Here is a 26,012-nt window from a genome sequence, read left to right as displayed (position 1 = left end):
CGCTCGAAGCCATTTTAATTCCAACTCTAAAATAATTCTTCCGACATACGCAGTATACGACTTATGTGCATTTTATGAGCATGAAATCGAGCTTTGCGACTCATACAACAATTACACTTTGAACAGTATTTTTTTAAAATACAAACAGATTCGACAATGTGAAAATTATTTTGATAAACGATATAACGATTTTTAGCGGTGCCTCGGAGTCGCCACTCGAGTGCAAAGGGTTAGACGTTTTCCAAAAAGCGGATTATTTCAAAATTCACCGATCTTCCTCCGTCAGAAGCGAGTAAAGCTCGATCTGCGATCCGTAGATAGTGTGGTAAATTGAAATATCGAGCAAGTAAACATACGGGAACAAAGAAACCTTCCGAAAGTGCTGAAAGGAGCGGCGCCAGGTGGTCGTCGAAAATCGCATTTTTTGCAGCCAATGGATCTATTAAACGAAAACTGATGACCTTTAGGCGAAACGTTCTCCGCGCTGTGACAACGAAGCATTGTCACGGCTCGCCGATGTGCCGTGAAATGTAGATTCGCGATACCGATCGAGCGTGAAACCGAATAAAAGTGGCGTCGAAAATTCGACTGCGAGCCGTGTAATATGCGCGCAAACGGTATTTCGACGATCATTCTCTATGGAAACTGGTGCAGGGCTGTGCCGAATCTTCGCGGGTCCCGAGCCATTCGTCCCTTAACCCTTTCGATACTACGGGCCACTATAGTGGCCTTCTATATGATGCCACCGAGGTACTATGGGCCACTATAGTGGCCCTCCATAAGATGCTACTGAGGTACTATGGGCCACTATAGTGGCCCTCCATAAGATGCCACTGAGGTACTACGGGCCACTATAGTGGTCCTCCATAAGATGCCACTGAGGTACAACGGGCCACTATAGTGGCCCTCCATAAGATGCCACTCAGGTACAACGAGCCACTATAGTGGCCCTCCATAAGATGCCACTGAGGTACTACGGGCCACTATAGTGGCCTTCTATATGATGCCACCGATGTACTATGGGCCACTATAGTGGCCCTCCATAAGATGCTACTGAGGTACTATGGGCCACTATAGTGGCCCTCCATAGGATGCCACCGAGGTACTATGGGCCACTATAGTGGCCCTCCATAAGATGCCACTGAGGTACTACGGGCCACTATAGTGGCCCTTCATAAGATGCCACTGAGGTACTACGGGCCGCTATAGTGGCCCTCCATAAGATGCCACTGAAGTACTACGGGCCACTATAGTGGCCCTCCATAAGATGCCACTGAGGTACTACGGGCCACTATAGTGGCCTTCTATATGATGCCACCGAGGTACTATGGGCCACTATAGTGGCCCTCCATAAGATGCCACTGAGGTACTATGGGCCACTATAGTGGCCCTCCATAAGATGCCACTGAGGTACTACGGGCCACTATAGTGGCCCTCCATAAGATGCCACTGAGGTACTACGGGCCACTATAGTGGCCCTTCATAAGATGCCACCGAGGTACTACGGGCCACTATAGTGGCCCTCAATAAGTTCGATCGTTTGTAGTGAATAAAATCAGTGCTTACTGCAGAAAGATAATTCACCTTATTTTTCTCTCAGCAACGGATAAATACATATGCCTTATTTTTTTCAATTTTGTTTAACTTCATTTGGATTAACCCTTTTGCTACGGGCGGGTTCTCCGATTCCCCGCAACGATCGGCATCTTGTAGCGTGCGATGATGTCGCAACGCGCCGTTCAGCAGCGGCGGAAAATCCGCCGGTAGCGAAAGGGTTAACCGACCTGTCGGTCCAACAATTTCATTTCTGCGATCAATTCGTGCATCGCGATGGCTGTAACAGTTTTATCTACGCGAAACTCGCGAGTTTTCCCGTGTATTCTAGTCGCACCCCGAGTTCCGCGAACCGCGAAGCAGGGAAAGGGGAAGAAAAGGAGAGAGAAAGCGGACTGGCGTCGGGCCGCGTCTCGCGAAACATTATCGCGCTCGGTTCAGAAGCGGAAGGCGAGAGTCGTTTCGCGCGGAAACATTTTTTTAATGGGTTACGGGCGGCGGCCGAGGGGCGCCGCGGGGTGACGCGCGGGGGCGTCCTCGACCCGGGGGCGACGGGGAGGGAAACAATGCCGGCCGTCGGAACGGAGCAATTACTTAAGCGGGTCGAAATTCGAGCGGCGCGCTGAAATGCCGATATTTATCAGCGTTTTTAATCCGAGTCGAACGTCGCGCGGCGGCCGATTACTTTATTGCCGGCATTATCATATATTGATGGCGGCGCGTTGCGCGACGATCGGGGAAATGAAACGACGGGGTCCGATCGCGCGCCGATTACCAGCCTCTCGTAGAGTAGATTTGCATCGATGCACGGTGCTCGAAAATAAACAAATTTCACTTCGAAAATTTCGCGTGTGCTTCCGTCGAATAAGTGGTAGTTAACGCTCTTTCGACATAAGAAAAACGTAACTAACGTAACACATAGAGAACAGTTTCTTTAGTTGAGAAATTCGATTAGAAGTCGAGGAAAGACACACGCGAACTAGTATACTTTCTAAGCGAAATTTTATTGTATATACAAGTTGTCTGTTTCTGTTTCGTAAATCGGTTAAATGCGTTTCATTGTAGCTGTTACATACATATTTGAAAGTTATTGTATTTATAGTTATAAATGAGTTACAATTATTCATGCCGCGTTACGTTCTCGTTGCATCTTCCAGCATTCGGAGAGGATGAAAGAAAAACGAAACATATCGATTTTTTCGTCTTTCTTTTACAGTTAGCTTTTCCTATTTTCTTTAATTCGGTGTACGTTTTTTTGTCTTCTCCTTAATCAGATATTTCATTTCTTAGAATCTGTCAGTAATAACCATCTCTTTGAACTGTGGCGAAATACGTCAAAAGAAAGAAGACCAACTGCTGTTTTTCATGTTGATATTAAAGATATATATATATATATATATTCTGTTATTACTCATAAATTTCTCTATTTATTTATACGAATATCTCTCTATTTGTCATAAATTATTCCATCTATTTATTCGTACCAAATATTCCAATAATAATGCAAATAATTGTTAACTGCATCTATCTTTACGTACTTCTGCAAGAATATATTTATACAATTACATTGGGGATCTTCTCAATTAGATATAAGTATATATATAATATTATATTATATTTCTTTGGAACCCGTCGAAATGGCGGGTCACTAATTTTTTAATATTTACGATTATTCATATCGTAAAGATACATTGATGAGTTATTTAATCAATTTATATGTCACTTACAGCAAATGTTACAGTAACGCTTGTAAAAAGTCAGAGTAAATATCTTATTTTTTAGCAGTTTTCTGTGCTTCGTAAATCTAGTATTAATTATTCTATTACTCGTCAATATATCTCATCAATTATTTGACGTGAAAAATTATGTTACAAATTAAATTTACCGAATCTAAATATGGATTAAGTTACCGACAACATTAAAATATAACTATATTAATGGAAAATTGATCTTTTCTACCGATAAACTCGTTGTTACCTGTGCGACGCGGCGGCCAGTGGCTGATTGCTCGGACCGAACAGCATGCGATTTGACCGATATTATGCCGGTCCGGCGACGCGACGGCCCATAACTATATGGTTGCACATGCACCGACCGGGCCGCATTCATTCATAAGTCGCATGCTCGCGACTCGCGACAACGGGGACGCGTGCATGTATATTCGCGCAGAGCCGGCGCGGCACAATCGATTCGCGCCACCGCTTTGTCCGACTTGGACAGTTCAGCCGGGCTCTTCCTTTTTCGCGGCGTCGTTCCGGCCACGGGATATATGATGTATCGAGGTATTAAGCGACGCTAACAAGGCCCATTAGAAGCCGATCGATCCCCGGCGAGACCGTCCTCGAAGCGAGTACCACGGAAATCCGCGCGCTTTATCGGCACTCTTAGCGGTGCTACGGTTTCCGCTTTCTGGCCGCGTTATCGCAGACCGGTCGTTCATAGAAATCGTACCGTTTCGTTCTGCGGCTCTCGGCGAGGCCTGCGACTCGGCCCGCGGACGTTTTATCCTACGGAACCGAGGAAAATATCTATCGCGCAGTGTACGCAGCGTTCGAAAGCTGCGTCGAAAAGTTTCTTACGCTGCGCTGTCTGCAACGATGGCAGACGGTTTGTTCGACTTAACCCTTTGCTCTCGAGTGGCGACTCTTAGAAATTCTTCTATCGCGTCGGAAAATAAGTTTTGTATTGTCCAATTTGTTTGTAATTTTTTTAAAATTGTTAAATTGTACGAGTTCGGAGAACTATTTTGGATTCAGAGTTTAAATGGTTTCGAGCGAAAAGGGTTACTCTGATCCTCGCTATCTTATGCAACGACGAGCAAAGGACTCTCGAGTGGCGACTCTCGGAAAAAAAAATTTTTCTATCACGTCGGAAAATAAGTTTTACACCGTCCAATTTGTTCATAATTTTAAAAAGATTGTTAAATGTGTAGCTGTTGTACGAGTTCGGAGAACTATTTAGGATTTAGAGTTAAAATGGTTTCGAGCGAAAAGGGTTAAACTGATCCTCGCTACCTTATGCAACGACGGAAAGGACCTTCCACGAGAGCCACCGATAGTTCGTGGTAAATAAAACACATGTAAATTGAAGAAATTGTATAATAGAAATTTTTACAGTAACTTCTGGTACAGCCGTTTGGCTATTTCGTGTCGAATTTGGTACAGCCATTGCGAGAGGGTGTCGTCGAAAAATTTCGAAAAAAAAAAATGGCGATCGAGTGATTCGACTGCTCATTTGGCCGATATTGTATTTCATACGTAATTGTAAACGATCGTACGAAAAGTTCCAATAGAAATATATGTATGTGTTTTTCCGCGCCGCGGTATACTCTCTCTCTCTCTCTCTCTCTCCCTCTCTCTCTCTCTCTCTCTCTCCCTCTCTCTCTCTCTCTCTCTCTCTCTCTCTCTCTCTCTCTCTCTCTTTCGGTGATGCAAATTTTCTGCCTTTGTCGCGGGAAAAACGGGAGTCATTTCGTGCATTTACTTTCTTCGTTTAACAGTTTGGGGCACAGGATTTCGGAAACTAAAATAGACCCATGTTGCACAGAAATTTTACTGCGTTTTAAGTTAAACGAAATTGCTATATTTTTATTGACAAAGGGATCGCATAATATAAAGACGTAAAAAAATAATAATAATTCAATTCAATTTGTTTTGTTGTAGGGTGAGAAAACGAAAATGTTCTAATCATTGTAATCGTGAATGATAATGGTACGGCGAAGAGCGAGTATCATTTTCACCTGCTTTGTTGAAAAATTAGCCGCATCGAAGGTCCTTCGTTGGACAAAGAAATTCATCGACGATTGAATTACTACTTTTAATCGTCAATCGCGATTAACGATTGATGTATTACGGCTAGAATCGTTAGTTAACGATTAAATTTCTTTCAATCGTGTTCGATTTCGTTTCCCGATACAAAAATCGAACGAAGTAGTAAACACGATAAAGACAATTCTTGACGGAATTACAGTAATGTCTCTCTAATTGACGCTCAGATTGTCCACAGAAATGGACAATTTAGGGAGAAGAGATACGATTATTCTCGCTCCTCGCGATTCATTTTTATAGTTACGAATTTGTCGACATCTACAAAAACGAGCCGCAGGGCTCGAACAATCGTATCTCCTCTTCCCAAATTATCTATTTTAGTGGACAATCTGAGCGTCAGTAAGGGAGACATTACTATATATGACTTATGTGCATTTTATGCGCATGAAATTGAGCATTGTGACTCATACAACAATTACACTTTGAACACATTTTCAAATACAAACAGCTTCGGCAGTGTAAACATTATTTTAATAAACGATATAACAATTTTTAGCGGTGCCTCAGAGTCGCCACTTGCGCCTCGTTTTTATAATTCCCGATTCTCAAGAACTATAAAAACGAGGCGCAAGGCTCGAACAATCGTATCTCCTCTTTCCAAATTGTCCATTTTTTGTGCGCAGTCTGAGCATCAGTTAGGGATACATTACTATACGTCGATTTTTGTTCGATCTAAACGCGTTTCATTCACAGCAAACCGTCCTCAGCGCTCGTCGAAAGCGCCCTTTGTTTCGCGGATTTTCTGCATACGCAGCAGATGCGATCGCGGAAGACACGCCGTAGAAGAACGGTCCGCGAAACGAACAGGTAGACTGCAGATTTTCCGCGTTTACATCAGGCTTTGACGCGACGGGACGCGACAGAAAGGAATTCTTATGGAGTCTTAACGAGGAGACCGTGGATTTCAGAGCGTAGAATCACAGAGGAAAGGTAGTAGAATCACCGTTCGCTGGATCCGAGGTCGCAACGGCACGAGGATCCGCGGGGCCCGCTAATAAGATTTGATCATCATTGGAACACGAAACTTCCAATAAGGCGGAGAGAGAATCTCGTTCAAGTTGAACCAGCGAGCACAGCTCGGCGGGCGGAATCGAGCCCCGGTTCTCTAGCGACGACGCTTTTACATTACGCGACGACGTCTCGGCGACTTCCAATTCCTCTCAAAGCCCCGGCAACAATTCCTGCTGGCGCGCGGGAGCAGCTCTGAAAAACGGCCGTGCAACCTCGTTATCCAGTGCTCGTCGGTTTCCTGTACTCGCTCGGCTAGGTCCGCGACAATTTTCGCCGAAGGACCACGTCGGCCGCGCGCGGTTTGTTGCCGGGTCCCCCCAATTACCGATAATTAACTCGTTAATGACATATCGGCGGAGCGCCGTCGGCCGCGTCCCAACGGATCATTAGCCCGTCCAAAAGCGGCGGGCCTTCCTTCCTACCGTCGACGGTGTCGCTTCGTTTCCAGCAGGATCCCCGTGCTGCGGCTGACGCGTGCACAGGATCCGGGAGCGTTGCTTCGAAAAGTCTTTCACAGAGAGGGGTTAGCGGGGGACAGCGGCCGGGAGAGCGGAGAGGAGCCGGGTGCCTCTCAGATATTCCGAGCGTAGTCTCGCGCAGAGGAGCGCCGTCCATCATTTTCTCGTATTAATTATCGGGGCTCCTTTATCCGCGGCTGCGAAACTTTCCGGCACTCCCGGCGCGGTTCCTCTTCTCCCTCTGTCCTCTTTGGACGCCGTTGGCGAAGAGAAAGAGAGGGAGAGCGAGAGAGAGAGAGAGAGCTGCTGCTTTCAGGCCCGTTCTTCCGGTGCAACAACCCGGAATGCCTCTCTCGGATCTCGTCCGCAAACGACGTCCGTCTCGAACGTGTCGGTACGTTGCGGCCATATCTCGTTCCCCTTAAGCCCCCGGTGGGCGCGTTCCATCCCCCGATATACCAATTCTCGGCCAGCGCTTTGCGATGGAACGTGAACTCGCCTCGGAGCCTCGGAGCCCCTCTGCCTCCGGCCCCCGGCCCCACCCCCTGGTGTCTCATACAAACGCCGAAGCGGAACGCAAGCCCCGTGGAGATCGGTTAGAGGAGAAACGAAGCGGGATACGGACGTCGAAAGAGAAAGAGACGGCGGAGCCTAGAGCGAGAGAGAGAGAGAGAGAGAGAGAGATGAGCGAAAAGGGGACGAGACGCGAGGGGTCAGGGTGGCGAGAGAGGAAGAACCGGGGCCGCCGAGCCGAGCTTGTATATACTCCCACGAGAGAGACGGCGAGGGAAAGAGAGAGAGAGAGAGACGGAGAGAATCGCTCCGGCACACGGACGGAGAGAGGCCACTCGCACAGGGAAGTGGACGCAGAGAACGAGAACCGATGCGGCACGGAGCGGTGCGATGCGGTGTGGCGAGGAGAGGAGAGGAGAGGAGCGGCGGCTGTCGCGAGGAAGAAGAGTGGACGGGTGGTAGCTGCGTGGGGGGAGGGGGCAGGGAAGCCGGCTGGTTGGAGTGTCAGGAGCGAGCCCGGACGGGAGCGAGCGGGTTCGGAGGGACGGGAAACGGAGCACGGCGTGGCGCGGGGCGGAGAGGAGCGGAGCGGAACGCGGAACGGAGAGAGCAAGAGGAGAGCGCGGTGGCCCGACAAGGACCAACCAAACGAATCGGGAGAACGAGCGCGTAAGCAGGAGAGGATCGAGAGTACGTGCACCGCGCCGCGAAGAAAAGAGACGACCGCCGTGGATAGCGACGGTGGTAGTAGTAGCCGGTGCTGCAAAGGTGCGCGAGGGGAGTGGGGCAGCCGGAGGAGGGCACAAGGACGAGCGAGAAAGAACTACGTAGAATGTAGAACGAGGGACACGGCCGGATAGAACTCGAGCCTCGGAGAGTAGTAGCGCGTGCTCACAAACTCAGCCAGCGCCTCTCGCAGCGTGTGTCTCCCTCCGGCGCCCTCCGACGCCCTCCTCGCCCTCGTCCTCGTCCTCCGCCGTCCCCCGCGCCTCCGCCCTTCCCCGATCTCGTCCTATGCTACGGGCTACGGGCTACGGGCTACGGGTACGCGCGCTCTCGTCTCTTGGCCCCACCGTCCGCGCCTAACCAACCTCGTACCACCGCCTCCTCTCCTCTCCTCTCCGCTCCTCTCTTTCCTGTGTCCGCTTCTATCTCGGCCCGCTACGCTTCCCTCCCGGTCCACCCACCGACCCACGAAACCGCTCGTTCCCGCGCCGACTCACCCCACGGGTAACGCCGGCTCTCTCCCTATTACCCGCTGGCTCCTTGCACCCCTCTCTCTCTCGCTCTTTCATTCGTTCTCTCTCTCTTTCGCTCTCTTTCCACCCCGGGCGACTGCGTTACCTTCTCGGGTGCCTGCGTCTTCTTTCGACGAGCGGCTCTTCCTCGTTCAACGCTTCCCTTCGTTTCTATTCGCGATGCACCCCCGGCCCGCTCCACCCGCCCGCAACCACCCCCTGCGACCTCTGGGCTCGTGTCACCGTTCCGACGCGCCGGGTGGAACCGCCGTGACGGACACGTACAAAGAACCTCGATTGTCCGACTTCGATTCCGATGACCCTTGGGGGATGATGTAGCGTTCGGGTTGGCTTGGTTTCGGCTGCGCCGAGCCACGGAGGGGGGAGAATCTATATATCACAGAAGGCGAGATCCGTCTAGGCGAGAACCGATGCATAGGCTTTTAACTCGAGTAGTGGCGGTTTGGAGGTCGCGTGGGGGTTGGCGCGGCGAGGTCGGAGGGCTGCTTCCGTCTTCGGACGGAGTTCGCGGATGAGACAGCGTCGGGGATCGAATCCGCGGCGGACTTTGAGGATTCAGGCTGGCCAACTTGGACTGAACGACGTAGCTGTCCGAAGGACGCGTTCGTCCCGGCAGAAGCAAATGGCGCGAGCGGATTCCGGCGATGATCGGTGGCGGCCGGTGGAAACCGACGTCGCAGAGTCTCGCGGAGATCGAAGCCGGACGTTCGAGCTGGCTCGATGGAGGCGGCCGCTGCGAGGACGACAGGCGAGCTCTCCGCGATTATCTTTTGTCTGATCGTACGCCGTGTGCCGGCTGTGTTTGTTTGCGCGCGGGATGAAAGCGCGCACACGCGCGGCTACACATGCCCCCGTGTTTCAGTCTCTTCTGTGCCTCTACTGCCTGCTGCTGCTGCTACTGCTGCTACTGCTCTCTCCTCGTTTCCCTCCTTCGTCATCGGTTTCTCTATTCGTAGCCGGGCTCTGTATATGGACGCGCGTACGTGTGTCCCGCGGCGCGCCGCGCCGCCAGCGTTGCCCTGCGACGGCTAGAACGACGAGCTTTATATTATCGTCGCTCCCGGCTATGCCGCGTAGCACGGGAACCAGTAGCTGTCTCTCTCGCTTCGAACGAAGAGAGAAAGAGTAGAGATCGAAAGAGTGAGAGAGAGGGGGAGAGGGCGAACGCGGCGAGTCTGGAATTTTGCGCAGCTCTGCGGGTCTCGATGGCCGGGAATATGGGTATTATCGGTGGGTTGCTTTTTGAAACTTTGGCTCGTTTGGTCCTCTTTCTCCTCTCTTCCAGCCCCCGTCTGCGCCGCTATCCTAGAAGGTTGTAATTATTTGCGCGCGTCTACTACCTGTCCGTGTCTGTATCTGTCCGTCCGTCTGTCTGTCCGTCTGTCTACCTGCCTGCCTCTGTGCGTGTGCGAAAGCCTATAGCCGCGTTACGCGGTCGCCTAGCTCGATACAAAAGTAACGCTGTCGGGCATGCGGCAAATCGACGGTTCGCTGAGTTTAGGTCGATCGATGTGTGCGCGGGTGTCTCTCGATCTATACGTGGCTCGCGGACACACGCGATCCTCTCTCGCTCTCTCACTCGCTCTCTATATGGTTCTCTCTCTCTCTCTCTCTTTCTCTCTCTGTTGCTCTTCCACACGCGCACTCTCTCGCTCTCTTACTCGCGCTCTCTCTCTCGCTCTTTCACTCGCTCTCTTACTCGCGCTCTCTTTCTCGCTCTTTCACTCGCTCTCTTACTCGCGCTCTCTTTCTCGCTCTTTCACTCGCTCTCTTACTCGCGCTCTCTTTCTCGCTCTTTCACTCGCTCTCTTACTCGCGCTCTCTCTCGCTCTTTCTCTCTCTCTCTCTCTCTCTCTCTCTCTCTCTCTCTCTGTTTCCGTCTCTGCCAACTCGCTGAAACAAGATTCATGCCCGAGCGAATTTTTCTACGCGCCCTCGGACCCGATGACTTACTTTGTCCCGGCTGTAATTATCAGTTTGACGGCGCTGGTACTGCTAGAGCACTCATCGATAAAATTATCTAGCGGGCCCTGTCTTAGACGCAGGATTGTCGTAAGGACGGTACACAGAATGAATGACGGAACGTGATCAGCTTAATCTATTCTGCTGCTAGTAGTTCGATTACAAATTTATTGAACTAAAGTAACATGGTTTAAGGAGAGCTTTCAAATAATTGTGCCAAATTTTTGGTGAACCCTTTCTTCCCGCATCAAGGTCACCTTCAGTTTTGTATAGGTTGACCCACAATTTTGTCGTGCCTATCTTTTAGGGGACGCCGAGACGAATACAACGTATTTAAGAAAAGAAAATTATAGGTTCACCTATAAAAAAACCTTGATAACTTCGAAGGAAAGGATTGACAAAAAAATTGGCACTGTCATCTTGAAACTCTTCTTAAACCGTGTTAAATTTAGGCAAAAAATGTTCAATCGAACCACGGAATAAGTTGAGCTGATCTCGTTTCGTGACCCACCATGTATACCGGGTTTCCCAAAAATGTCTCGCAATCCGGAAATGGTGGGTTCCTCGGGTCATTTGAAGCAACTTCTTCCTTTACAAAAATTTTCTCCGAGGCACCGTTAACGAGTTATTAACGAAGAACAGTGACTAATAAGAATCGAGTACGACTGACGCGAGGCGGCCCGGCCAACCAGCGCACGAAATCCAGTTCCGCTCATTGGCTCGGCCACCTCGCGCCTGACTGAGCTGGGATTCGACCGCCTCGACCGCTGGCGCCGTCGGCTCGGCCGTCTCGCGCCAGCATGCTGGGATTCGACCGCTCGACCGCTGGCGCCGTTGGCTCGGCCACCTCGCGGCAGCTGATCTCGCCTCTCATTGGTCACTGTTTGTCGTTAATAACTCGTTAACGGTGCCTCGGAGAAAATTGTTGTAAAGGAAAAAGTTGCTTCAAATGACCCGAGGAACTCGCCACTTTCGGATTGCGAGACATTTTTGGGACACCCTGTATAACAATAACGTCTCCCTAACTGACGCACAGATTGTGTCGAAAAATGGACAATTTGGGAAGAGGAGATACGATTATTCGAGCTTTGTAGCTCGTATAAAAACAAATCGAAAGGCTCGAACAATCGTATCAACTCTTCGCAAATTGTCTATTTTCGTGGGAAATCTGAGCTTCGATTAGGGGAGACATTACTGTACATAGAAATCGATGACGGGGGATCATTTAGTCGCGGGAAAAATGGTATCCATCTGTTGGCGAGCGCCGAAGATAACCGCCGCGTCAGGAGCATATAGATTCAGGGGAGTCGGACTTTCGGAACGATATAGCCTCGCTCGCGAAACCGCGGGACATACCGGAGGACTATAAATAAGGCGGGCCTACGCGCCTAGACGCGAACGCTAATTGTGGAAATTACCGGCCCGCGTTCCACGCCCCGCGTCGCGGAGCTTCGTAACACAGATCGAACCCACGCCCTCGGAAATCCAATGAGAATTCGTCTACGAGCTGCTTTCCTTGCCACTCGAGGCATCCTGCTCTTCCGTGCGACGCTTGTTGCGACGCTGCGGGTCTGTTTGGTCGGAGACGACTCCGTTGCAGACTTTGACGAGCCGGTCTAGAAGGTGTGCTACCCTTAACTTGTAAATGAGCTTGCTGATAGCAAATTTCGGCGACCGCGACGCCTTCGCACGAAAATTCGGGGCTTCCGTCCTGCCTCGTGGATAAGCTGTGCTTTCTGGTTAGCGATTAGCCAGAGTTCGAATCGATTATTTTTCGTTATTTTATTTCTTCTTAGATTGGCACAGTAATTATTATCATCGTTATTGTAATTCTTATTATTTTGCGGTTGCTTCTGTTAATCGAGTACGATAAGTAATCGTGCTAATCGTAATCGTTAAGATCGATCAATCGTTATTAGAATCGATCGGTAATCACGATCACATTTGACAATCTGTTATTATTGATCAGTAGTCCGGCGTCGGTAATCTCGTCTTTGCAGATATTTTTGTAAACTATTCGGAATTATTATTAGCTACCATAATACCAAGGGTTTCGTGTAATTATAATCCGAAAAGGTAGTCGTTATGTGATTAATGATGACTGTGTTGATTATGGCCGACGATTATATTTGCTTCGATTACTCAAGTTGATTCGTTCATCACATGATTACTTGATTACTCGAATTATTCATTAATCATGATTAATTGGTTACTTAAGTTATTCATTCGTCATGATTACTTGATTACTCAAGTTACTCATTAATCGTGATTACTTGATCACTCAAGTTGTTCATTCATCATGATTACTTGATTACTCAAATTATTCATTAACCATGATTACTTGATCACTCAAGTTATTCATTCATCATGAACACTTGCTTACTCAACCTATTCATTCATCATAATTACTTGATCTCTCAACAATCGTAACAATTAATCGTGAACATGATTTCGCGTGAATCATGTTCGTCGATGATCGATCGGATTACTTTTTGCCCGACTCAGTGATTAACCTTTTTGCGTAAGTCGATCTTCCGGTTGACAAGGCTAGAAAATTATTCCTATCGAGGAATACATAATTTCATCGATCGAACTCTGTTGTCCGAATCCGTTTGAATCCAAGGCGATTCGCGTAGAACGCGACTCGTCGCAGAAATCTCGTTCTGTTCGATGTCTTGGACAGCACAGAGCGCCGAGTCGTGGGAGACGCGGAGGAGCGTTCTCCGTGGTTCAGGAGTGTTGTCGAACGTGGAGGGGGCAAGGTCCAACGTGTACAGCGTGGCAGCTTCTACCGAAAGGCCGTAATCAGCGAAGAATGTGTATAAGAGCCTAGCCTGGCCGGTGGATAGGCCGGTCTTTTTTTTAAATGCCATCCGTAGAACCTGAAATTTGGCCGTGGTTACGGTAACGATCCCGACTCGTCGGCCCGATCGGTATACCAGATATTTCTCGATGGATACTTAGCACGTTACCGCGTTGAACCCGCCGCGATAACGGTTTTCCATGGTTCGTTTGTTGCGTGTAAATCACCCGTTCCGTGGCCACGTATAATTTGTACGTTATATGCTCGACACTCCGGCAACCCTTTCTACGACTACCGCTTCATCGTTTGTAAGCGCTCGCGCACCGCCCGCCCGATGGGACGAGAAGGAGAGGAGAAGACAGAGACCGAGGGAAAGAGAAAGAGAAAGAGAGAGAGCGCGCGAGTGACAGAGTGAGAGAGAGAGAGCGCGCGAGAGAAAGAGCGAGAGAGCGAGTGAGAGAGAGAGAGCGGGTGAGAGAAAGAGCGAGTGAGAGAGAGAGCGAATGAGAGAGAGAGAGCGAATGAGAGAGAGAGCGAGTGAGAGAGAGAGCGAATGAGAGAGAGAGAGCGAGTAAGAGAGCGCGCGAGTGAGAGAGCGCGAGGGAGAGAGCGCGCGAGTAAGAGAGCGCGCGAGTAAGAGAGCGCGAGTGGAAGAGCGCAAGTGAGAGAGCGAATGAGAGAGAGAGTGAGAGAGAGAGAGAGAGAGAGAGAGAGAGAGAGAGAGTATGTGTGTTGAGGAGAACGCTCCCCTTCTTCGACTGGCAGCACAGCCTCGTTATCTGTGCGAGAAAGCCCGATTGATGTCGTTTCACGCACCGGCGATCGCTCACGGATTTCGAATTGATGGCCAGGCGAAGAGAGGGATGAAAGGGTGGACTGGGTCAGAATTAATTTCACTTTTCTTTCTTTCTTTCGTTCCTTTTTTTCCCCCGGCCGTCCTGCAATTACAAAATGGGAAATCGGAGGCCTCCGAGGCTCCTCCGGAACCGGTGAACATCAACACTGGGGAGCAGCCTGTGCAGTCGGAGCCCGCGAGCTTTTCATCCATTTTATATTAGAACGTGCGCGAACGCCGACATTTATTTTAATGCCGAGATTACTTGTTTTAATTTCATCGGAATTGTAGCATTGCCGGGCACAGTTTATAACGCGTCGTGTAGCATACATTCTTCTCTAAAGATTATTTCCTTTGCTTGTTTTCAGATCCCGATTTAAACGCGAAACGGAGCGAACCATCCGTTCAGCCCTGTGGAAATGGAAAATGGGTGAGTTTTCAGTACGATCGGATTTTCTTGTGACAAAACGCGTGTCTTGCACGCGTGGAAAGACTGCGCGTCGCTATGCATTCGTGGCATAAACGAATGCGCGAAATAATACGGCAGAATTGGGCGAAAAGTAATCCGATTATTGATCACGGACTACCAAATGCAATCGTAATTACTGATTTGTTTTAGTAACTATTAACTGATGAATGATTACAGATTACCAAATGCGATCATAATTACTGATTTGTTCTAGCAACGATAAATAAACGATTGATACATTATTACAAATTATCAAGATTACTTTTCGTATAATCGATTGACAAAAGTAATCATAAAATAATCGCTTACTCTCCAATTCTGACATATATCGGCTAATATCTTGCAAGAATTTAAAGATACCATTGATTTCTCCCAGTAGCAGCTTATTAACCCTTTGCACTCGAGTGGTGACTCTGAGGCACCTTTAAAATATTGTTACACCACGTTCCAAGATAACTTTTATGCTATCAAAGCTTAGATATAAAAAGAATTGTTCAAAGTCTGACTGTTCTATGGGTCACGAAACTCGATTTCGTGTGCATGAAAAATGCACTTTGTCATGTAAAATGGAGATACTACAAGTGAGAAAAGTTGATTGAAATTTACAGTTAAAATGACTTCGAGTGCAAAGGGTTAACACTAGATTTACGGAGCACCATAAAAAACCGCTGTTTTATTATTACTTTATAAAAGTAACAATAAGCCATTTATTCTGATTTTTAACAAGCGTTATTGTAACATTTGCCGTAAGTAACGTATAAATTAACCCTTTGCACTCAAGGGCTCCGGAGCGGAGCCATTTAAAATTTGTCTTCAAACTCGAGGGCTCCGCTACGGAGACAATGCAAATAATTTTCAGTTTTTAACATAAGAACAAAAACAAATCGTAAAAATTAGTTATAGGATGTTTCGCTGTTGGTGACAAATGACGTTTGTATCCATAAACAATTAAAAAAATAATAACATACAACGATGACTTTTTTTTTAATGCTTATATCATGAACTTACATGTGAATATGATCTTTTCACTAAAATGGCTTCGAGTTGCTGGTAATATGACTCAAAAAAATCTTCGAGTGCAAAGGGTTAAATAAACAACTCGTAAATCTATCTTTACGATACGAATAATCGTAAATTAAAAATTTCGCGACTCGTTATCAACGGGTTCCGTGAATCTAGTGTCAGCGTTAATAAACTAAAGGACTAAATTGCCGCGTCTCTTACGACGAACGCAGTCGAATAATCATTTTGCACAAAGCTCCGCAGTCTCCTCGTAGCTCTGGCAACTTCCCACCGCGCGAATGCCTTCGCGATACCGGTAACTATAAATGAAAAATATCGGTCGAAGATCGTTTCGCGATCGTTCCGACGCGACGCGACGGTGTGTGTCGTCCTCTCTTTGAAAACACTTTGAAGAGTTTCTTATCTCGCGGCGATAAATTACGTTCGCCGGCAGCTCGTCGCGTTCTCCGTTGCTTATTAACCCCCGTCGTCGGATTTTCCATTCCGTCGTCGCCGGTGTAAATAAAACGGAATAGTATTTCGCGCCGCGGCTGGTATTACGTTCCGCGGGCACGTCGAACTCCTGCGAGTCGAATAAATTGTCCGGATGACGTCAACGGACAGTTCTGTCTCTTACGCGGCGCGAACGTACGTGCACTCTGATTGCAGTACGCGCATGCTGCACCTTGCGCATGGAAATGCAGGCCGGCATCGGCGGGTGTGCGCGCTCTTTCTCGCGAGCTCAGCCCGCCGCAATGAGTCAACCCGCCGCGTCGCGTCGTGCCGCGGCGCGGCGACGCGTTTCTTTGGCGAGTTCGGTTCCTCGTTGCCGATCGGTGCCACCCACGCGATCGCTTTCGTGCTTCGTATGCGATTTCCTCTGTCTTGCCATATCACGTCGGTAGACGAGGCGTATTCCACCGAATACGGTAATGTCTCTCTAATTGACGCTCAGATTGTCCACGAAAGTGGTCAATTTGGGAAGAGAAGATACGATTGTTCGAGCCTTGTGGCTCGTTTTTTATGCTTATCGATTGTCAATAATTGAGCCGTTTATTTTGAAAGTGGCATAAGTCACCTTGTTTTTAAGTCGATATATTTCAGGGTTTGCGTTTTAACACGTTTAAAAATATGGATGCCAACTTTCGAGAAGATTTACTTGTATTTGTTATCTCAGGATACTGATATTTTTCTCGGTACAAATAATTTCGTATAAACATTAAAAAATCACCGCTTTTCATTACGGTAAAGTGACTTATGCCACTTTCAAAATAAACGGCTCAATTATAGAAACGAGCCGCAAGGCTCGAATAATCGTGTCTCCTCTTCCCAAATTATCCATTTTAGTGGACAATCTGAGCGTCAGTAAGGGAGACGTTACTGTAATTGGAGCGTCAGTAAGAGCGTCTTTTTTATAGTGACGAATTGTCGACAATTATAAAAAAAAAATGGGCTGCGAGGCTCGAATAATCGTATCTCCTCTCTCCAAGTTGTTCATTTTTATGTATAATCTGAGCGTCAATTAGGGAGAATATACTGTATATGCAATATACTATTCTAACTTTTTTATACTATTCTAGTTCTATATTCTAGCTTTGCTTAAAAAGTAAAAGTGATGTTCGAAATAATATCGAATATCCTGAAAAGCGGAAAATTAGTGATCAAGACATTTCAAGACTTGGAACAGTTACCGATTATCAACAACTATAAAAACGAGCCGCAAGGCTCGAATAATCGTATCTCCTCTCTCCAAGTTGTTCATTTTTATGTATAATCTGAGCGTCAATTAGGCAGAATTTACTGTATATGCAATATACTATTCTAGTTTCTTTATACTATTCTAATTCTATATTCTAGCTTTGCTTAAAAGGTAAAAGTGATGTTCGAAATAATATCGAATATCCTGAAAAGCGGAAAATTAGTGATCAAGACATTTCAAGACTTGGAACAGTTACCGATTATCAACAACTATAAAAACGAGCCGCAAGGCTCGAATAATCGTATCTCCTCTCTCCAAGTTGTTCATTTTTATGTATAATCTGAGCGTCAATTAGGCAGAATTTACTGTATATGCAATATACTATTCTAGCTTTTTTATACTATTCTAGTTCTATATTCTAGCTTTGCTTAAAAAGTAAAAGTGATGTTCTAAATAATATCGAATATCCTGAAAAGCGGAAAATTAGTGATCAAGACATTTCAAGACTTGGAACAGTTACCGATTATCAACAACTATAAAAACGAGCCGCAAGGCTCGAATAATCGTATCTCCTCTCTCCAAATTGTTCATTTTTATGTATAATCTGAGCGTCAATTAGGCAGAATTTACTGTATATGCAATATACTATTCTAGTTTCTTTATACTATTCTAATTCTATATTCTAGCTTTGCTCAACCGTTTGCGTACCACGAGCCACTTTCGCGCTCTTCAGATTTTGTGTCGAGAAAAGCCAGGACATTTGGCCGAAACAGACGACTGACGGCCCACCCGAAATTTGTCGAAACGCGCTGTCTTTCAGACGCATGTATACGTCGCGCGTCGCATCGCTGTCAGTAAGCCAATTTGCATTTTGTTGTTACCTATTCTAAATTAACCCCTTGCCATACTTTGACGAGTCCGACACGTGATGGAGATTTCTAGTAATAACTTGTTAAGTATGAATGCTATTCCGTTCTTTTCAGTCTGAATAAATTTCTGATTTCTCGTCATCAATATTCAAACATTTCGGAAAAACGTAAACACACAATGAATATTAATTTTCTCTTTTCTTCTTAGGAATTATTACAGCGGAAAAGCCTCTAATTATCGAAACTATGAAGAAAATGGTACGGCAAGGGGTTAATAGTATATATATTTTCATTCGTAACGTTTTATTTTATGTTTTACGGCTCTTTCGTCGACACATAATCGAAGGAGCGCGATCGCGCTCTTCGGCGCTTTCCGATCCTGTTTTTTCAGAACCATCTGATACGCAAACGGTTAAAAAGTAAACATGATGTTCGAAATAGTATGAAATATCCTGAAAAGCGGAAAATTAGTGATCAAGACGTTTCTACGAAGGACAAAGTATAGTTTTCAGAGCTGAATTTTTAGCTATGCTAACCGTGCTTATGATCGAAGCCAACCTTGAACTACGCCAGGCTCCATCGAGAGCAAGAAAACCACGCCAATTTTTGTCCACGGAAACAGATAGACAGTCTAGAAGCTCAAGAATCCCTTTTCTTGAAGTCGTTTGTTCCAGATTCCTGCTCCCAGGAGCAATCCGGACAGCTTCCAGGGCAGAAGAGCTGTCACCCGCGTCTAATGATATAATGGAATTGAACCCAAATTGTCCATTTTTCGGCGCAATCTGAGCGTCAGTTAGGGAGACATTACTTTGTACGCGATTCCACCGTCTCTCTTGAAATCACGCTGTCCCCGTTTTTAACCCTCTTATCGATTTCACGCGCTTTTCAGTGATACTCGGTAAGTAGGGTGTACCGCGCTTTGTGCTAGTAATTATGGATAGACTGTAGAGTTGCGTATAATGGCAGAATTTTCTGTCCAGGCTTAGACGTTCGTGTACGCTGATGAAGTCGACAAAATCAATTTTCTTTTCGCTTTTAATTTGAACTAATTATATGTGCGTACCTTAATGTACCGATCTTAATGCACCTTCTGTATCGTTGTATATATAAATATTGCTCGGTTAACCCCTTGACATACCAATTTCTTCGCAGTTACTGCGATTAGAAATTTTTCGATTACCATAATTTCATAGAAGGGAAAGAAAATTGATGCTTATTGTGTGTGCCTAAATTTACTTGAATGCTTAAATATTGATGATAAGAGATTAGAATTTTATTCAAATTTTAATGGACAGAATAACATATATATTCAATAAGTTATTATTAGAAATTTTCATGACGAGTCGGACTCGTCAAAGTACGTCAAGGGGTTAAGAAGAGATATTGCATGGTTTTTCTCCGTTTTCAACGAAGAGGTGCTTACTCGTTATATAAATAAATAAATATATAAATAAGCGAATGGAATAAAATAATAAACGTACACCAAGGAGACTTGCGAGCCGAAGAATTAAGCAAATAATAGATGAAGAATTAAGTAAATAATAGATTTTCGAGATCTAGAAAAAAATGAGGAATTTGGAAAATAATGAATAAATTAAGTTAGTGAAATGGGAGAGATTAACGAGGGTGTTAACTCATTCCACACTTTTCTTCCACAAGATGCTTTCACACCCTTCCCAATAAGGGTGAGGCAAGACTAAGGAGAGCACTTTCCACTTTTCCCCTGCGCATTAAGCAGATCGGCAGAACTTCTACAGTGGTGCGAATAATTATAGAGTAAGAGATATTAATCAAAGTGACTTTTACATTTGTAGCGATGTTTCGACAACTTAACGAAACATGATATTTGTGTATTTTCTGTATTAGTAATAATTGTAAATTGAAGTATACAAATATAGTTTTTTCTGATTGTTTTTCGTTTAAATATCGGCAAACACGTAAAAGTTACTTTGAGTTTATAATTGTTCACAGCACTGCGGGTGACCTTCATTCACCGAAACGCTGTGTATTTAAAAAGAATCTGAACGGAACGTCACACATTTGTATATTTGAAAAGAATGTTAACGATATGTCGTATTTGTATATTTAGAAAAAATCTTATCGAAACATCGTAGTTGTATATTTAAAAAGAAGCTGAACGGAAACATCGTATTTGTATATTTCTATATGAGAGAAATAGTAGAAATAATAATATTAGAATAATAATTAGAGAAATAGTAATAGTAGAATAATAATTGGAAGTAGTAATAATAGAATAATAATTAGAAATAATAATAATAATAGAAATAGAATAGAAATAGAATAATAATTAGAAACAGTAATAACAGAATAACAATTAGAAATAGTAATGACAGAATAACAATTAGAAATAGTAATAACAGAATAATAATTAGAAATAATAATAATAGAATAATAATTAGGAATAATAATAACATAATAATAATTAGAAACAATAATAATAATTAGAAAGACTAAAATATGCGAATATGATATTCGTTTAAGTTTTCCTTCAGATACGAGTAATAACGTAAAAGTTACCTGGTGTCTATTATTATGCGCATCACTGTACGCACGACGCAATAAAAAGCCATCCGCAAACCGGATAGACGCATTTTCATAATTTCTCTGATAAGATCGAATCGCGCAGCTCGCGACGGATGACTAGCTAGGTGAAAGTTAGAAAAATGGCATTAGTCGCGAACACGGCGTTCCAGCGTCGGCTATCAACGTCGGTCATCCGTGATTCGCCTCCATTTTCGAGGAGCTCTCGGGGAACAACGAGCAAGAAAAGGGCGAGAACGTGAAAGAGAGAAAAAGAGAGAAAAAGAAGGGGAGAGAGAGAGGGAGAGAAAGGGAAAGGGAAGGTGGAGTGGACGGAAGGAGAAAATTTTTTTCTCCTCCGTTCTCCGCCCGCCCCTCTTCCGTTGGCGCGTTCGCGTACCGAATTTATGGCGGAGATAACTCGGCCTAAGTAGGAACTTAAGCGACTGGAGGGGCGTAAAATATTTTATGGTTACAGTAAATTTTATCGGTTTATATCTGCGCTCCGTTAGCCGTATTAATATAAGGTGATCTCCGGCCGAGAGGTGCGCGACGGCGTGGCATTTTAATGGAACGAATCGCGCCGGTTTCCGCGATACCGCGATTAATAAATTCCTCGAATCGATTTTATGGACCGCGCGGGGTAACCCCGTTTCCCCTCTGAACCCGAACGATCCGCGATTTATCTTGCGACGATATGCCGTACACACGGCCGGTTATTGTTTGCCCGAACAATTTCCATACGTGTAACCGCGGCGAGAGATCGATCGCGCTTCTTTTTTCTCTTTCGTTTCTAGGGTAAACGAGCCAATTACCGTGCCCCGTTGCCAGCCTTCGTGAGTTTTCTCGCTGCTAAACAGAATTTTAGCAATTCAAATGACATTTCTTCTTAAAGACTTGAAAGATCAATTTCAAAGCTTCCTTTGACGATATCAATTTTCCCATGAAACAAACATCAATCTTTCCTTGAATATTAGCAGAAAGACGAGAAAAAGTTCTGGAATTGTTACATACTTTGTGCCCATGATCTATAAAAATCAGTTACCGTGGTCCAGTTAATGTGCTCCCTCCCCGAATACCGAGCCTCGATAACTATCGTAATAAAAATTTGATATTTAACGTACTTGCGAAATTTTAAATTCTGTAAAAACAGTTAATATAATAATTAGTCTTTTAAAAGTTCATATTAACGTTTCAACAAAATTTCATATTTCATCACGAAAGCATAATAGAAATGATTTGAGGTTGTGTAGGCCTAGAAAAATGGAATCACTTACTGTGTGCACGATAATTAAAGCATTGAGCGAAAAATAGATTCAGTTATTGTGTACAGCAAATAAACTATTAAAATTCAAACAAAATCAATCACAGTCAACATTGCGATATATTGCGTAGAACGATTTATTTTACCGAATATTTTTATCTCTATTCGTCCAATAGATTTTTTTACAGTTTTTCGTAAGCTTCGCAGAAAATTTCGCGAATTCAGTATCAAAAAGTATGAAATATTTTTTGCGGTATTTCAAGAACTTCCGTCTTTTACATGGTTAATTTTAACAAATAGACGATCAATCGAACTTAGGTGACAAAAATTTAATATGTTAGATTCGAGAAAGTTGTGCTTGAAAATAAACTGAAGGCGCAATAATTGGCAAGCTCACAGTAACTGGCTCCACTACCCTGTCTGCAACATTTCTCCGGCGCGCACCCTTTGCTCGAGCAATGTTGCGCCGGTTCGCCCCTCCCGAGAGATCCTCTCTCTCTCTCTCTCTCTCTCTCTCTCTCTCTCTCTCTCTCTCTGTATCTCTATGCAAATCCCATTATTTCTACCCTTTGTTTCTCCGCTCCTGTGTCTCTTACACGCCGCGCCCGGAGAATAGATTTTAAAATTCGCGCCCCGTGCGTGTCACCGGCCCGCGGAGACGCGGCCTGAATGCATCACCAAACAGCCCGCCTTTTCGGGCCTGGCTGTGTCGCCGGCAACTGCAACTCGCAGATGGTTCTTGCACCCTCCACCGTCTAGTTCCTGACAGAGATTTTTGCATTCTAATCCCGCGCGGTTTGCAATATTTGCCCGCGGTCGATTTTAGGGGATGAAGAACTTCTTTTAATAATTATATAATTTTATTAATAATAACGATATTCGTTTTTTTTAACGTTCACGATTATTCTCACCGTGTTAAAATATCACAAACAGATAAATACTCTTTGAATCTTTTCGCATTCTAATCTCTCGCGGTTTGCGATATTTGCCCGCGGTCGATTTTAGGGGATGAAGAACTTCTTTTAATAATTATATAACCTTCGTACAATGCAAATAATAACGATATTCGTTTTTTTAACGTTTATAACTATTCTCACTGTGTTAAAATATCAAAACCAAATAAATACTCTTTGAATTCATTAAATAATAAAAATGATATTTTGAATAGTTTTCTGATCATTTTTATTCGTTTACAATCATTTTTTCTAAGTTAAAATATTATAAATAAATTAGTAGGTACATTATAGTCACGTTACGTGAAACAAGTGCACGATATCCACCGATTAGATCTGATCGATCTTCACATAAGGCGTAACACCCCGCAACCATTGCGCTCAACTATACCGCATAAAAGTGCATTGATTCAGCGGACTTCTTATTGCTAATAGCGTGCATTCCATCCTCGGTTTAGGTGCAGTCTATATCTTCCATATTCAATTAAGCTGCACGAAGATACATCAAATTGGCTACCTATTTAATAGTATATATGTACTCCTAAGTATTTGAGTCAGTCTTAATCCATCCTGCATTTAATTAAACTACTTAAAAACGCATCAAATCGATAGACTATTTAGTAATATATATATTCGATTTTTGGTTTTATTTCGAAGCTGTACACATCGATCTGTCCCCAGAAGAGGTCTGCTCTTCTCAGTTAAACTGTCCTCACCGACATCCACTGACGTCAAAAAACATCCAGGATCATCCAAAAATCGAAGCTTCGAATTAACAAGATCAATTTAAATAAGTGAAAACGAACAACTGGAATTGTACATCAAAACTGCAGGTTGATTTCAAAAGTGGCTACCTATTTAATAGTATATATGCACTCCTGAGTATTTGAGTCAACTTTAATTCATCCTGCATTTAATTAAACTACTTAAAAACGCATCAAATCGATAGATTATTTAGTAATATATATTCGATTATTGGTTTTATTTTTGATTTACATATCGATCTATCCTAAAAGAGGTCTGCTCTTCTCAGTTAAACTCTCCTCAATGACATCCACTGACGTCAAAAAACATCCAAGACATCCACTGACTGATCGTCCAAAAAATGAAGCTCCAAATTAACGAAATCAATTTAAATTTTTATGAAAACGAACAACTGGAATTGCATATCAAATCTGCAGATTGATACCAAAAGTGGCCAGTTGCAGAATTATTGCAGAATCATTGCACAATCATTACAGAATTTTCTGAATTAATAAAAAAAGGGAAAGAAAAACGAGGCAGCAGATTCAGTCTAGACCGTGCCGAAGAAGAATGAGACCGAACACGAGGGGCAGATCCCGGGCGCAACTGCCACCTCCAGGTCGATCCAGTTAAACGCGTACAGAGTCGACGCATCGGCCCGGAATAGCTGGTGCAATGCTATTTTTTAATGAGACACGGGCCGGCCGCACTGGATTTGCTAAACGGTTCCGTGTTACCCGGCGCGCATTGTGTCGCTCGGGGTGGGTGCTTGCGGGCCCGCGGGACAATGTCCTGGCAGTGTTATACCTTCGGTTGTAGAGCGGTCTCTTGTTGCGTGGGACCCCGATAGGTGTTCGACGCTAGCCTGACCACGGTTTCGGCGGAACCGCGCCGATGTCGTGACCGGTTCCCGGAATGGACGCGTGGTCGAGCCTCGTTTTACGCTGAATAACCTTACTCGAGGCCATATTCCCATATCTTCGACCCTCGACGACCTTTTTACGATTAGCAGCCGCGAATCAGCGTTTAGCCATGCTGGAATATAGGAATGAAGGAATATGGAGAAAAGAGATGCTTGCGATCGCGATGCTACTTTGCCGTTCTCGGTTCGAATGTTCCATCTATCGATTTGCCACTTTTCAAGATATTTGATCAAATTTCTGAAGAAACGCTCTGTAGATCATTGAACCCAGTTATACATAATGGACTATACGGTTGCAAGTACAATGCACCTGCTATCGCGTTCCGTTTCTTTTTCTTTCTTTTCTTCTTTTCTTTCTGTTTTATTTGCATGTAATTGTATGCGAATTCTCCCTAATCGACGCTCAGCTTGTTCACAAAAATGGACAATTTGGGAATAATCGTGCCTCCTCTTCCCAGATTGTCCATTTTTGTGAACAAGCTTTCTTTTTCTTCTTCTCTTTCTCGAGGAATCGTTAATTTATATTATAATATATATTATAATTATATTATAAACGATTCTCGAGGAATCGTTAATTTATAAAATTACAATTTGGGAATAATCGTACCTCCACTTCCCAGATTGTCCATTTTTGTGAACAAGCTTTCTTTTTCTTCTTCTCTTTCCCGAGGAATCGTTAATTTATATTATAATATATATTATAATTATATTATAAACGATTCTCGAGGAATCGTTTATTTATAAAATTACAATTTGGGAATAATCGTACCTCCACTTCCCAGATTGTCCAATTTTGTGGAGAAGCTGAGCGTCAATTAGGGAGAATTCGCATATAATTACATACAAATAATATAGAAAGAAAAGAAGAAAAGAAAGCTTGTTCACAAAAATGGACAATCTGGGAAGAAGAGGTACGATTGTTCCCAAATTATCCATGTTTCTAAACAAGCTGAGCGTCAATTAGAGAGAATTTCCTGCAATTATTTGTGTGTTATTTGTAGGCTAACTTCGAAAGGGTTTCAATGGTATAATAATAAAAAAAAAAGAAAAAAGATATTTGATAACTTTTGGAACATCGCGTGCCCTTTACCTTTTAAGCCAAGCTTAATTAAAAATTGTTTGCACCAATTACAAGATACAGAAGCTTCGTAGACGTTAATCTCTTTGCTGAATAATTTCCATAGATCGATATCAACGCAACGGTATTTTGAAACTCCTCGAACGTTTTAACGGTTTTGTATTTCGATTTTTCTCGTAAATTCATAAAACTTATAACGATTGACAATCAGAGATTAGCGATCGGAAATGTCCGATGGTTTCGTTCCCT

General features: G+C 44.4%; 1 protein-coding gene across 13 annotated transcripts in view; it reads left to right on the top strand.

Moving 5' to 3' along the window:
- LOC117221835 (bromodomain adjacent to zinc finger domain protein 2B) overlaps window positions 1-26,012 on the top strand; it is a 396,271-nt gene that overhangs the window by 122,440 nt on the left and 247,819 nt on the right. For 12 of the 13 annotated variants that reach the window (XM_076523808.1, XM_033473108.2, XM_033473112.2 and 9 more), the window contains one exon: window positions 14,591-14,652. The exons of the other annotated variant lie outside the window; for it this stretch is intronic. The gene's annotated coding sequence lies outside the window, so the exon portion shown is untranslated. The remainder of the gene's footprint in view (window positions 1-14,590; window positions 14,653-26,012) is intronic. 13 annotated transcript variants of the gene reach the window in all.

The sequence above is a fragment of the Megalopta genalis genome, chromosome 7 (genome assembly GCF_051020955.1).
Source record: "Megalopta genalis isolate 19385.01 chromosome 7, iyMegGena1_principal, whole genome shotgun sequence".
Classification (NCBI taxonomy): Eukaryota; Metazoa; Arthropoda; class Insecta; order Hymenoptera; family Halictidae; genus Megalopta; species Megalopta genalis.
This window is presented reverse-complemented; position numbering and strand designations above follow the sequence as displayed.